The following is a 15,382-nucleotide window of genomic DNA, read 5'->3' as shown; positions in this document are numbered from 1 at the left end:
TCAATAGTTGGCTTTTCTCAAGGCTAAATTTATACAGCTCATTCCATTTATCAGAAATAGTGTATTTTTGGGAAAGAGTTTCAGGAGCAAGTAGGATCAGTGAGAAAGATCCAGATTTCTTTGGTATACTCCTTGAACTTCATAGCCCTTATGTGAGACTCCTTCTCAGAATATGAATACATGGCTAGTTTACTATACGAATTATATGAAGCCTTAAGAAGAGCTGTAGTCCTGAGATTTAAAAGTATCTAAATTAATTAAAATCTTGGTTGTGGTAATGTTTCTTTACTAAGATCCTTTCTCTCTTACTTAGGTAAAGCAGTCTACATGCTTCCTTGAGCCAGTAGACAACTGGTGGCAGCATAACATTTGTGGTCTCCTCTACCAGTTCCCATTCTGCCTTATATCATTTGTTCTGGATTGCTACTGAATTTGGTGTCCTGATTTACAGTGTATGGGGCATATTAAGCAAAGCAGTGGGTTAAGCTGCATTTCCCCTTTCTCAGCATGACTACTCAGTAGAATACAGACAGCTATACCCCTGTGTCTAGCCATCTGTAAAAAAAAAACCATCCACCAATCACGGAAGTGTTGTGATTGGTGGATGGTTGTTTTTTTTACAGATGGCTAGACACAGGGGTATAGCTGTCTGTTAAAACCTGGTCTCGAGGCAGCTGATAAGGAGTGTGGCTGCACAGTGAAGTTCCCCATAGATCAGGTATGTTTTGTGGGGTATCAAGAGCTGCCTCAGAAAATGAGAGAGGCGGCCTAATCTGAAGTGATCAAGAGGTGACTGGTTCATCCCATCTCTGTGCAGGTCCCTGTACAGCACTGTACTGTCACCAGCATGGTTGGGAAGCGTGGCAGCCTATCCTCATTTTTAAGCTGCTTGCTGTCAGCTTAAGCGGAGAAAACTACTTGGAAAATGGAAGCCGAATGGGTGACTTAAACCTCTGTCTTCGTAGCTGAGGTGGGGATGAAGGTAATCTCATAGGCATGTGACAAAATAAAGATGTGGTCAGTACACGTTCATACCATGGTTAGATGCATGTGAGGAAAGGCCATCAGTCTAAGTGGATCATTTCAGATAATAATCCAAAATTAAGATTGCAGCAACTAAATGTTGACAAAAAGACTCTCTGTTAAAATATTTAAATATAATTTGCAGTAAGATGATAATAGTACTTTTTAAAAAAGCAACCAGACCAGCTGCCTGATAGGCAGGAATATTGCAGAGACTGTTGTTTCTAGAAAAATTAGTTAAAATCAAGAGTTATACTCATTAAAATCTCAGCAAAAAAAGTTTATGCTGGAATAAGTGACTGGAAGCAATATGACAGGTATGAATAATGATTATAACTTTGTGGGTAAATACTGTATATAAGCAATACACTGATATCTTTCTATAGAACTCACAGAGTAGACTTTAATATGATAACAAACTTGAACTTTGAAAATAAGCAAATTTAATATGCACAAATGCATAAAATAAAGATCTATCTACAGTGGGTGGTCTGTATGCCATGCAGAGACATGTATACACACACTACTGTATATACAGAAATCTTCTGCTTATCTCAGTGTAATTCTTTTATTCACCTGTAAAAGTATAATTCCATCATAACCATAGCATAAATCCAGAACTGTGCATATACAGATATAGTTAGCTTATGTTGAGTTGTTGTTTCTGTTAGACTGTTCCTTTATACAAAGAATGCTGTGGGAATTGGAGTCTTTAGTATAACTGTGGAGTTTGAGGTGGTTTTAAGGGGTGAAACAACTTGTTTAAGGCATCTGGTTTGCCCACTGAATTCTCCAAAAGTCCTAAAATAATAACTTTTTTAAAAGGATGGGAAGATCTGCCTGCGGACCTACTGCGTATCAGTGCTGCAAGGAGAGTGCTGGAGTGGTGCACACAACCCAATGGTTGTGGACTGCAACCTTTTTTAAAACAGGACTCTAGCTGCTGCATGAGGAATATGAGAGTCACCTACAAAAGTTGTTTGAAGAATCCCTGAAACCACAGAGATAAGACCATGAGTATGTGAGATGTGTATGTGTGAAAAAAACCCTTTTCATTTTTCCTTCTTCCAGCAATGTTTCATTTAATAAGAACAAAGAGAGATTAAAAAACAAACAGTGATTAGACTGAAGAAGAACATGTGGAAAGCTCTGCTACCATCAGTTATTCTGTCTATTGGTTTGTTAAGGAAGTGAATCTCCAAGTGTATTTATTAGTCAAGGCAAGATTCCAGGGCTGATACAGAAGAGAGGCATTTGCATTAAGGCAGATATAGTATGTATATGCTGCTCTTATCTGAAATCATTTAGTGAGAATGGTTGTATCATAACAGGACTTCTATTTTTACAAACCACTATGCAATTCAGGTAGATGTGGTTAACACCAAAGTTAATTCTCTTGAGAAACTGTCGTACATGCTGACTTACAGCATAAAATCACTATTTATTTTAGTGTTTGGAAATGTAAATGACTGATATTAATGGATGAGTGATATTCTTTTCCCCATGAAGTGCAATTTCCAGATAACATATTGTAAAATTAATTCAGAGAAACTACATTGTGCTTCCATCAGATTATTTGTTATACTATCCAATTTTTGTTCTGCAAACTTGTTTTCTGTGCTTTAATTTTTAACTTCACAGATATCTGCTGGATATATTCATTTTGGATGGGGTCTGCAAATTTTAATTTCATAGCAAGGCCACCTAGCGACTAAACAAATAAACAACAACAACAAGGCCACTGGATTCACCAGCTGCAGTTTCCATTCTTATAATCAATTTTTGGGCTCACTTTTTAAGTTATGTTGTTGTTGTTTATTCGTTTAGTCATTTCCGACTCTTCATGACTTCATGGACCAGCCCACGCCAGAGCTTCCTGTCGGTCGTCAACACCCCCAGCTCCCCCAGGGACGTGTCCGTCACCCCTAGAATATCATCCATCCACCTTGCCCTTGGTCGGCCCCTCTTCCTTTTGCCCTCCACTCTCCCTAGCATCAGCACCTTCTCCAGGGTGTCCTGTCTTCTCATTATGTGGCCAAAGTATTTCAGTTTTGCCTTTAATATCGTTCCCTCAAGTGAGCAGTCTGACTTTATTTCCTGGAGTATGGATCGGTTTGATCTTCTTGCAGTCCAAGGCACTCTCAGAATTTCCTCCAACACCACAGTTCCAAAGCATTGATCTTCCTTCTCTCAGCCTTCCGTATGGTCCAGCTCTCGCAGCCATATGTTACTACAGGGAACACCATTGCTTTAACTATGCGGACCTTTGTTGTCAGTGTGATGTCTCTGCTCTTAACTATTTTATCGAGATTTGTCATTGCTCTTCTCCCAAGGATTAAGCGTCTTCTGATTTCCTGACTGCAGTCAGCATCTGCAGTAATCTTCGCACCTAGAAATACAAAGTCTTTCACTGCTTCTACATTTTCTCCCTCTATTTGCCAGTTATCAATCAAGCTGGTTGCCATAATCTTGGTTTTTTTGAGGTTTAGCTGCAAGTCAGCTTTTGCACTTTCTTCTTTCACCTTCATCATAAGGCTCCTCAGTTCCTCTTCGCTTTCAGCCATCAAAGTGGTATCATCTGCATATCTGAGATTGTTAATGTTTCCTCCAGCGATTTTAACTCCAGCCTTGGATTCCTCAAGCCCAGCATGTTGCATGATGTGTTCTGCATACAGGTTGAATAGGTAGGGTGAGAGTATACAGCCCTGCCGTACTCCTTTCCCAATCTTAAACCAGTCCGTTGTTCCGTGGTCTGTTCTTACTGTTGCTACTTGGTCGTTATACAGATACTTCAGGAGGCAGACAAGATGACTTGGTATCCCCATACCACTAAGAATTTGCCACAATTTGTTATGGTCCACACAGTCAAAGGCTTTAGAATAGTCAATAAAACAGAAATAGATGTTTTTCTGAAACTCCCTGGCTTTTTCCATTATCCAGCAGATATTGGCAATTTGGTCCCTAGTTCCTCTGCCTTTTCTAAACCCAGCTTGTACATCTGGCAATTCTCGCTCCATAAATTGCTGAAGTCTACCTTGCAGGATCTTGAGCATTACCTTACTGGCATGTGAAATGATTTAAGTTATGGCTCACAGTGAAATTCATCAGTCTTCAGCTTGCAAGCCTTATGCTGTGTTTGAATTTTAGCATCATATATCTTAAGGGATTACATATTTATCCTTTGTCTAACTTTTGAATAGCTTATAAACAATTACTGTAACCTCATTTGACGTTTGAGAGGCCTGTGTTTATTCAAGATTCTTGAATTGCTAAACCAGGGTCCTAAGAATTAGCGAATGAACAATCTTTGTCTATAATTGTACATAAAATGATGCTGTAAAATACTGCAGAATTAAGAAACCATCTTCTTTATTCTGTTTTATTAAGGTTTTTTTTTAGGTAGTCCTCGTTTAGTGATTGCCTCGGACAGCCACCCATTCACAGTTATGATGGTGATGAAAAAGTAACTTTGCAACCAATACCCGCATTTGTGATCTTTGCAGTGTCTCTCTCAGTCATGTGTTTGCCATTATAGTCAGTCCTGTGCCTGACCCATTTCTACCCCCACTTTCAGAATGGAGAGACTGCTTAAACAAGGTATCTCTTCCTGAGCTGTTTTTCTCTGCAGGGCAGCACATCCCTAAAAAGTACTAACTGCAAGTTAACAAGCTCAAGTCTGTGACCTTAATTAGTTGATTAGAACCCTCCAGGGCTTTCATTGCTGCCTGACACTGACAAAACCCTAATCAATTTCACCTTAAAGGGGTTTTTTTTCCTCCTAAGGTGCTTGGGGCTTGCAGCCCTGAGCATGCTAGGCAAACAGCTGGCACTAGCATGTTCTTTTCAGTATGTATTCCCCATTGTGTGCCTGCTTACTCTCTTGTAATCCCTTCCTCTCCAATCTCTCTGCTCTGCAAGAGGGGGGAAGGAGAAAAAATGAGTCAGGAACAGGAGAGATTGACTACAGAAATCGCTTGGTTCGCCCCCCCCCCCATTTAAGCAATTTCTCTGCTCTGTGAGATGAGGGGAGAAAAAAAAAGTGACCCCTTGTTCCTGACCAGTTTTTTCTCCCCCCTGCCACTCCCCGCAGAGTGGAGAGATTGGAGAGGAAGAGATTACCAAAGGGTAGGAATACACAAGGCTGTTTGCATAGCATGCTTGTGGCTCCCAGCCCTGAGTGTGTTTGCTCTCCAATGAATATAAATAGAAACATTAGTTCCCTTGGTAATTATCCCAGTGCCTGGGTGAGCATTTCAAAGGGTGGGGGAGTGGGGAAAAAGGGAAGCTGAAGTAAAATCATTAGGAGGCAAACAAAAGCCTAAGGTGTGAAACGGATTAGTCTTGTCAGTTACAGGCAGCAGCAGCAGCAGCAAGCTGGCTATCTGAGCAACAGGGTGAGCATTCCAAAGGGCAGGGAGTGGGGAAAAGGAAAGCACCATTAAGGTTATGCGATTTATGTGATTTCCCAATTAGTGACCACTTCGCTTAACTGCCGTCCCAGTTGTGGTTGCTAAATGAGAACTGTTATTTCCATTTTTTTTTTTTAAAAAGTATGCACATTAACTAGGACACATTTAATTTTTCTTATCGTTTGACCCTTACAATGCTTCCTAAAAGTAGGAAGACTGAAATAGAATTGCATCTCCTCTTGCATCATATTCCATTGCACTGGTAGGTTCTGTTTTGTACCACCCCAGAGTTAGCAACTCAGATTGTCAAAATTAAAAAAAAAAATTGTTCTTTTGAAGATTCTAAAGTCTCAGTCTTCTTAAAGAGTGCCTTGTTTTTGTATTTTGACAATTTGAGAGCTTTCGAGCTCTTTTCATAGACAGCTTCATGAAGAATACATTGTTACAAAGTAACAATACATAGTTACTATTGTCAAATTATCTTCTTTTCCAATTTGCCATGCTAGAAACTGGGAACTTGTGGCAGTTTTAAAGGAACTCTGAACTTTCTCTGCCCAGTGACCCCTTGGGGGAATCCATTCCTTCCTGTGGTGACTGAACAAGCTGCTAGCTGAATGGTGTCTTGACTATGTTTGCCATTCTGTGTGAAAGATTTGTTATTCTTGGGCATTTTGTGGCACAGGAAACAGAAGGCTACAGCTGTGTAAATCATGGCCTTGGAGCAAGAGAAAGGCATGGGGACATGGGGTGAAATGGGATTGCCTGGCCACTCGGGTGGCAGGAATAGCTAATGAAGAAAGGCTTTATGATCCATTGTGCCACTACAAACATTGTCACCTTGAAATGCCAAGTTCTGGCACTGAAAAAACAACAACAGATAGGTGTTTGCTTCAGCAGAAAAGATAACTCATGAAGTTATCATGCCCCAAGGGGCATTGGCTGTCAAGGGAGATGCCTGCTGTTTATTATGCTTTCTCTAGGTCAGGGAAAATGTTTAGTGCACATTTTGTTTAGGGGGGAAAAGGGTCCAGATTTCATACAGAAATAAATGTACCAAGTCAACCAAGCTTCTAATTTGTCTGCCTTGAGAACAATTCTCACCCTTTCCCGCTAGTCTGAGGGTAATTCCTTGAGAGCAGCTGCATGAAGAATCTGGGCAGAGGTTCAATGGGAAAGAAAACAAGAAGCAATTCTTGGAATTTTAGCATTCAGAATGAAACAGGATTATATGTTTTATCCTGTAATTTCAATTCCTCAGTAACTAGTATCGTAACTAAAAGGTAAGCACACAGTCATCTTTATGCAGAGACAGGCTGTCTGAAATTCATAGCTATTTTCATGTTATATCACAAGCATTTCCCAGAGATTTTAGCAATATCACAGGTACCCAGAATTAGAGGGAATGTAAGATCTTCTAAAATAGAAGAACACATTGGTCTGAAAGGGTGTTTGTACATGTGTTTTAGGTGAAGATTTGGGGAATGTTTATATTTTCTGTATTATGCAAAAGGCAAGAGAATTAATAAAGGTGGATGGTGGTGGGGGATTAACACCTTTTAAACCGGAACTAAAACTCACCTTGTTACATGTCCCTCTTTATAATGTAAAAACAGTTGAATCTGTGAATGCCTCTGGCGGCCCCTCCTTGCTTGCATTCTCTTTTCTTGGGGATTTTTCTGCTTTCCAGTCAGGTCCTAGTTAAATTTGAAAAGAAAGAAACTCAGATTGGGGAAGCTGGCTAATCTGGGTAGGGGAGTGGGAAAGCCAGCAGGAGGAGGCCTTCAAAAGCCACTGAGAAAGAAAGCCAAAGGGAGGAAGGTCTAGGAACAGATGGGGAAGATGGTGTCATGTTCACTGTTTCAATGTGCACTGTACATCGTAACGTTTCACATGCCATGGCGCTGACGCGCGTTGCTGTTGGGAAGGAGCTGCTGGGAGACCTTGTGCCAAGCTCTGTATCTATGTTCATTTCAATGGAATGTGTTTGGGTTATGTGCTCTGCTCAAGGACTTTTCCCATGGACCATCAGAAGCCGTTAGGAGCACCTGGGATTGTGAGCCTGGGAAGATTCTACAGGGGGAGGGATCTCGTTTGTACCGAGGGTTTTTTAGTTTGCATTTGGCGTGCTTTTTCCATTCTCAGCTTTCTTTGTGAACCTGCTTATGAGTCTGATGGTGTTTAGAATAGGCAATCATTACATAAAGCTGAGAATCACCAAAGTTGTACCGTTAGCTCCTACCAAGATTAGTTTCTTGTGAGGGAAAACAGTTAACGATGGCCGAATCCAAGCTCATGTCCAGGAGACTTGAGGAGCCGACTGGCTTGATGCCCAAGTCAACGGTCAGGAGCGGAGAACTGAGCCTCACCCCAGAACCTTCAGGTTTCCGGCAGGATTCGAGTTCCAGCCCTGAGGGAGAGGAATCTGAAGATGGGAGAGCACCAGAGTAACCGGCACCCAGCGAATCGCCCGCAGAGTTGATCACCTGGGATGAAATGGGAGAACCCCAGCCAGGGACGTCCCAGGCGTCCTGGAAGTATTGGTTCCTGCTGACCCCAAACGTAGAATCTACCATGGTATCAGCAGGGAGACAGCCTAACGTGCGAGGGAGGGAGGAATCTCAAATCCCTGAAAGGCTAAGAGTGGTAGAGGCCAAATTAGAATCGATGGAGTACATGCTAAAAGCCCTGTCTCTGTCATGGGGGGGGGGCAGCCGAGGCATGAAGGAGATTCCAGCTCCACGCAATCACCCTCCATCCCCTCACCCGGACCGCTGGCGGAGCGGGGCCGGAGACGGCGCCAGGATGAGTCTCCACCCCGCAGAGTTCGTCCATCAGTGTCCCCACCCCGAGGAGGGAGAACTACTGTAACCTGGGGCCCAACCACTCAAGCAGCCGCTAATTCAGCTCCAACAGGAGTGGGAGAGTGTTGTAAGGAAGTGGGGCGGATAAGATGTGGGAGCAGCTGGAGTAGGGAGGATTTACAAAGCCAACAGGATGGGCAAAGGAAGCTAAACAAGGGAGATTGTCAGATCAGCAATTGGTGGGAGAACAGAGAGGAGGAACAAGGAAATGATTTGGTAGGTTTTGGAGAAAGGAAGAGTGTACGTTCTTATGCGTGTGTTAGAAAGAAGGTGTAATTGTGTGGTCTCACAATGGGAAGGGCAGATTTTGTGATTGTGAAGGGGAAATGTCACTGGGATTTGTGGGTGTTTGGGATTTTGATTTAAGACACAGCACATGAAAGACTCCTTGTGTCACCAAACAAAGCAGCACAATCCTTTAGTTTTGATTCTAGGCAGCATTCTTTCAGCTGTAGCTTGAGTTAGGAGCAGCTGCTCAGGCATTGTAAAACAAATTATTCCTCTAATACTAAAGCCAAACATCCTGGCGAAGCCTCCCTTGTTATGTGTGCAGTCTGGAGTGTTGGCTAAATAGGAGTATTGTTAAAGTTGTGTTTTATCCCTGCTTCCAACTTAGAGATAATTAAGGGGTAATTATGCTAGCTAGCATTCTTGCTCTCTTTGGTGGCTTCTCTCTCTCTTTCTTCAGCCTCCCATGGAAGCTATCTGTGAAGGGTAGATTTGTCCCACAGCAGTCCTTTTTTTCTTTCATGGGTCTTCAGGCCTCTCCCCACTTGCCTCAGGCTCTCCTGGGAACAACGGAAGCCTCCACAGCCAATCTTGTCTTCAGCCATCCAGCCATCAAAATTTCCTCTCTTCTCCCTTCTTCTTTTAAAGTCTCTGCCTGTCTCTTCTTTCTTGCTAATTTAGCAATTGCCCCTATTTCCTATGAAAAAATTATAGGAACCCATGTTGTCTCTTCTGCACTACTTAGTGTTTAAAGCAGTGGCTGGCTGGGGAATTCTGGGAGTTGAAGTCCACACATCTGAAAACTGCCGAGGTTGAGAAACACTGCTTTAAAGGGTATACATGACAGGATGTTAGAGAGTCCCGGGTGACTGCTGGCTGAAACAGTTGGACCATTTATTTATTTACCTGCATTTGTATGCTGGGGATACCAGAAACTCTAGATGGCTTGCAATATATAAGACTAAAACATATAAAAACAATTAGTACAAGCAAGTAATAATGAATAAAATGATTAAATGCTTAGGCAAGATCTTCCTACCTGAAAGCCCTCTAAAAGAGGATGGCCTTTCCTATTTTTCTAAAGGCCATGAGGTTAGGAACACAAATAACTATGACTAAGAAATACGTTTAATTTTAGAATAATTCATTTAATTATGATTTTTGAGACATTGCCATACCCTTCTGTGGAGTGAACATATGTTGATACAAACGAACAGATCTACAGGTGCAAATGAATGTCCTTTAGGGGATTCAAGAGGCAGTTCTCATGATGCAAGGCTTGTCCTCTGTGTAAAGTGATTTATTTGCTTCTGTTTGTTACCATTTCTACCTATCAGTTAAATGTGAATTTACATTTAAATTCCACACCTGCCCCAATTATTACTAGGATAGAAGTTTACCTAAGGTTCTGCACTGGGATGAGAAAAGGTGAGCACTAATTAGCTGATGGTGTTCTCTTTGAGGGCCCTTCATCTCTTGTAACCTAACCAATGGACAAACAACAGTTCCTGATGTTATCGTTTTCTGCTGACTCAAAGACTGATGGATAAACATTCAACTCAATAGTGGGGACTGAGATACGACTGTGCTCATAGTATTTTAATATCAGAACTGCTCTGTAAGTAGTAAAGTCTATCTGGTTGATTTTAACGTGCTCCTGAACTTGCATTGTTCAGGAGGATATTTGATAGGGCCTAGAGGAGAAACAGAACATTCCAGAATTCTCAGGAACTTTTCTTTCCCAAACTGATTAATTTTGCATATCCATTATCATTAGTACAGACAATGAAGTAAAGCGGTGTGTGTGTGTGTATTTCAATGATGATTGATTTATTTACTCACAGATATCTAGATGTGGTTATTTATATTAAATAGATGAATTTAGGATGTCCATATGTTCCCAAAAAGAAATGTATCATTAGAAAAAGAAGATAAAAGGAGATAGAGATTTGAATGAAGATGTTTTTGCTGAGATTGGAAGAAGGGAAAGCTTCTTAAGAACATTTTGAAGATAAATTAATTTGTCTTAAAGTATATGCCATAGTCCTTAGATTATTAAAGTATAAGACACATGCAGTTAGAACACAATTTAAGGTTGAAAAGCCCCTTTTGTCAGCTTCTTATAAATCGTTAGAAGAATCCATGAAGCCAAAAGAACATGAGAACATGATAGAAAATATAAATGGCAGATGCAATAGCAATAGACTGAGATTGTATTGCCTTTTCTCCCCTTAAGAGCCTTGTGTGGCGCAGAGTGGTAGGCGGCAGAATTGCAGCTGAAACTCTCCCCACGACCCGGGGTCAATCCCAGCAGAAGCTGGATTCTCAGGTAGCTCGCTCAGGTCGGCTCAGCCTTCCATTCTTCCGAGGTTGGTAAAATGAGTACCTGGCTTGCTGGGGAAGGTGACAACTGGGAAGGCAATGGCAAACCACCCCGCTACAGTGTGCCAAGAAAACATCATGAAAGCAGCGTCCCTCCAAATGGTCAGACATGACTCACTGCTTGCACAGGGGACCTTTCACCTTTTTTCACCTTTCTCCCCTTAACATTATTTATTTATTTATTTATTTTCGATCCTGCCTTTATTATTTTTATAAATAACTCAAGACTGCGAATGGTCCTAATACTCCTTCCTTCTCCTATTTTCCCCACAACAACAACCCTGTGAGGTGGGTTGGGCTGAGAGAGAGTGACTGGCCCAAGGTCACCCAGCCGGCTTTCATGCCTAAGGCGGGACTAGAACTCACAGACTCCTGGTTTCTAGCCCGTTGCCTTAACCACTAGAACAAACTGGTTATGATTTAGATGAGCTATGAGATAATTAAAAGTCATTGAAGAATTCTATGATGCTTCAGACTGTCTTTGGGAGATCAGCTGAGTTTTGAAGAGTTACATATCTAAGATATGTACATATCTTTAGAGCCAGACATCCTGAAGAGTGAGGTTGAGTGGGCCTTAAGAAGCATTGCTAATAACAAGGCAGCAGGAGACGACGGCATCCCAGCTGAACTGTTCAAAATCTTGCAAGATGATGCTGTCAAGGTAATGCATGCTATATGCCAGCAATTTTGGAAAACACAAGAATGGCCATCAGATTGGAAAAAATCAACTTATATCCCCATACCAAAAAAGGGGAACACTAAAGAATGTTCAAACTATCAAACAGTGGCACTCATTTCACATGCCAGTAAGGTAATGCTCAAGATCCTGCAAGGTAGACTTCAGCAATTCATGGAGCGAGAATTGCCAGATGTACAATCTGGGTTTAGAAAAGGCAGAGGAACTAGAGACCAAATTGCCAATATCCGCTGGATAATGGAAAAAGCCAGGGAGTTTCAGAAAAACATCTATTTCTGTTTTATTGACTATTCTAAAGCCTTTGACTGTGTGGACCATAACAAATTGTGGCAAGTTCTTAGCGGTATGGGGATACCAAGTCATCTTGTATGCCTCCTGAAGAATCTGTATAACGACCAAGTAGCAACAGTAAGAACAGACCACGGAACAACGGACTGGTTTAAGATTGGGAAAGGAGTACGGCAGGGCTGTATCCTCTCACCCTACCTATTCAACTTGTATGCAGAACACATCATGCGACAAGCTGGCCTTGAGGAATCCAAGGCTGGAGTTAAAATCTCTGGAAGAAACATTAACAATCTCAGATATGCAGATGATACCACTTTGATGGCTGAAAGTGAAGAGGAACTGAGGAGCCTTATGATGAAGGTGAAAGAAGTAAGTGCAAAAGCTGGCTTGCAGCTAAACCTCAAAAAAACCAAGATTATGGCAACCAGCTTGATTGATAACTGGCAAATAGAGGGAGAAAATGTAGAAGCAGTGAAAGACTTTGTATTCCTAGGTGCAAAGATTACTGCAGATGCTGACTGCAGTCAGGAAATCAGAAGACGCTTAATCCTTGGGAGAAGAGCAATGACAAATCTCGATAAAATAGTTAAGAGCAGAGACATCACACTGACAACAAAGGCCCACATAGTTAAAGCAATGGTGTTCCTTGTAGTAACATATGGCTGTGAGAGCTGGACCATAAGGAAGGCTGAGCGAAGGAAGATCGATGCTTTTGAACTGTGGTGTTGGAGGAAAATTCTGAGAGTGCCTTGGACTGCAAACCAGTCCATCCTCCAGGAAATAAAGCCAGACTGCTCACTTGAGGCAATGATATTAAAGGCAAAACTGAAATACTTTGGCCACATAATGAGAAGACAGGACACCCTGGAGAAGATGCTGATGCTGGGGAGAGTGGAAGGCAAAAGGAAGAGGGGCCGACCAAGGGCAAGGTGGATGGATGATATTCTAGAGGTGACGGACTCGTCCCTGGGGGAGCTGGGGGTGTTGACGACCGACAGGAAGCTCTGGCGTGGGCTGGTCCATGAAGTCACGAAGAGTCGGAAGCGACTAAACGAATAAACAACACATATCTAAGATGAAGCTTAATTGCAAAATACAATTGCAGCAGCTTGTCATTTTTAGGCTTTACACACATATAGGATATTGAAGGGATCTCAACACAATGTAAGGGCTGGGTTTCAATTTCCCCCCCCCCCTTTCTTTTTCAGTTAAGTACCAGGGAAAGTTTCCTGTTTGCATCTACGGGAGGCTGCTGAGAATCTGGCAGTAATGGGCTAGATCAGTGTTTCTCCAGTTGTGTCAACTTCAGTTTCCAAATTGTCCAAGTAGCATGCATATGATCAAGAATTCTGGGAGTTGAAGTCAATGCTTTGGAAAAATGCTGGGCTAGATGTAAAAATGGCCAGGGTCAGTAGAAGGAATGGAACACTTACTAATGTCTGATCATTGCCTGCAAATATATACTATCATTAGGTGTGCCTTAAGCAATGGATTTGGGGTGTTATGAATGAATATAAAATGGTTGGTTATTTTATAATATTACTAAACCTTTACTACAAGAGAAAGGAGAAGAACTTGTGGGATATTCTGCCTCATGGTCCAAAATAACTTGAATAGTTTTGGGTCCTATGTCTGTTTATAGACAATGGATAAAGGGATGATGCTGAGACTTCAGCCCATGGTGCAAACAGAAGCCCACTTAAGTAATATGATTAGTTTTTCACAAAAGTCAAGAAAGTGATGATGATAAATAAATTTTGAATATAATCAGATGAAAGGCAAATTTAATTTAAGAATTCCAGAGGAGATTCCAGACCCTGGATCCCAGCCTTACCTCTAGTTACACAAATAACACATTGCTGATACTCCCAGCCATAATATATGTAGCTAGGACATTTTCTGGTAGGCTCATTTGCTAACTGCAAATACGTTTTAGAAAGTGCTGCTTTCCTATCAGAAAATACTTGAATTTCTTTTCTAGCTTTTTAAAAATAAAGGAGCTTTTTAATTTTAAAAAGTTTGAGCTGCTGTATTTCAGTTAAATTAGTAGAAATGTAATATATACTCATCTTGCCCATGCTTCCAGCTCTTTGCTGTATTGGAACAACTGTCCAAAGAGGCTTTAAAAGTAACTTGGATAATTGCTTTGTTTAAAGTAGTAGAACATAAAGATAGATTTTAATAAGGAAACTAATCTCCTAAGGTTTCCTTTTATTTTTCTTATTGAGAAAATAGGTGGATAAATGTAAGTTGTGTCATTCACCTTTCTTTGAATTCTGGCAAGGTTTTCAGTGTACTTTTCTAGATAGCAGGTTGAGTGCAGAAACAAAATGGAGGTCAAGATCCAGGAGTAAAAAGAGTGCTGTCTAAAAACAGGCAGTGACTTGAATCTTTCTGTCTGAAATCAGGTGACAGGACATGTTTGGGGGTTGGAAGATGTGATGAATGAAGAAGCTGGCATCTTGGGGGCAGAAGGAAGGCCAGGACAGGGGATGAAATGAACTGTTTTAGAAATAAATCACCCATGCCTAATATGGAGTCAGACCCATGTCATCTGGTAGGTCAGTAATAAAGTCCAAGGAAACTGTCCCTAGACTCATGCAGGGGAGGGGATAGGATGCAAGAAGCCTGGCGTGGAGGTTAAAGGTTTGGCATGGTGAGGGTTTGGTAGCCCCTGAACAGAAGGCCACCAAAAATTAGAGGGTGGGAATATTCCAAAATGTCCTGCTGGTTGGGTGCCATGGTATAATTGCAGTACTGTATGTCTTCCCTAAAGAAAAAAGGGACATATAAAAAGCCATTGTGGTGCAGTTGTCCCCTGATAGTCAGGGAGGCAGCTTACTTCTGGATGTGATATTTAACTTCTGAGTTTTCTAAATTTAGAGCCATACACATGCTTTTACTATCAAAGACAGGTTTATACTACAAAAGGGCGTTGTACAAAATTTGCCATATGGGACAAAAGATGCTGAGAAACATTAGGTCAATACCCTGTGGGGTTTGTGGGAGTACTCCATGATTATTCTGATTTGGTCCTTGGTCCTTTGCTGACAAATCCCAGAATCTCAGTTGGTATGCCCAATGTTGTAGAAATATATTCAGATACCACTAGCATGTTGATAGTAAGTAATACAGAAGACATAGAATAGGTTGCAATATATCTATTCTAGAGGAGTTACTGTATGTTCCTTCTGAAAGAAGTAGTTGTAAACATGCTTTGACATTTCTGGCTCCATTTTACTCTCTGATCTTCAGGTAATGGCTGAAAATGGCCAGCAAAGTTTTTTCCTCCAACTTTGATATCCTTTCTCTATGCACTTTGGAAGTGGAACTCTAGATATTTAGATAAAGTTATTGGCATAATCCAACAAAAATAGTTAAGATAAAATCTTATTTAAATAAATGGTTGAAGCTAGTTTCCAATCCAGTGTTTTCAGCAGGACTTTATAATGATGATATTTCCCCAGATTTTGCCTTTCTTTATAGATTATAAC

At 41.2% G+C, this 15,382-nt stretch overlaps 1 protein-coding gene across 1 annotated transcript in view; it reads left to right on the top strand.

Annotated features, from left to right (window-relative positions):
• OCA2 (OCA2 melanosomal transmembrane protein) overlaps positions 1 to 15,382 on the top strand; it is a 188,332-nt gene that overhangs the window by 172,571 nt on the left and 379 nt on the right. The gene's annotated exons all lie outside the window — the stretch shown is intronic.

Source organism: Candoia aspera, chromosome 5 (assembly GCF_035149785.1).
Source record: "Candoia aspera isolate rCanAsp1 chromosome 5, rCanAsp1.hap2, whole genome shotgun sequence".
Lineage (NCBI taxonomy): Eukaryota > Metazoa > Chordata > Lepidosauria > Squamata > Boidae > Candoia > Candoia aspera.
The sequence above is the reverse complement of the archived record's forward strand: the minus strand, read 5'-3'. Positions and strand labels throughout refer to the sequence as shown.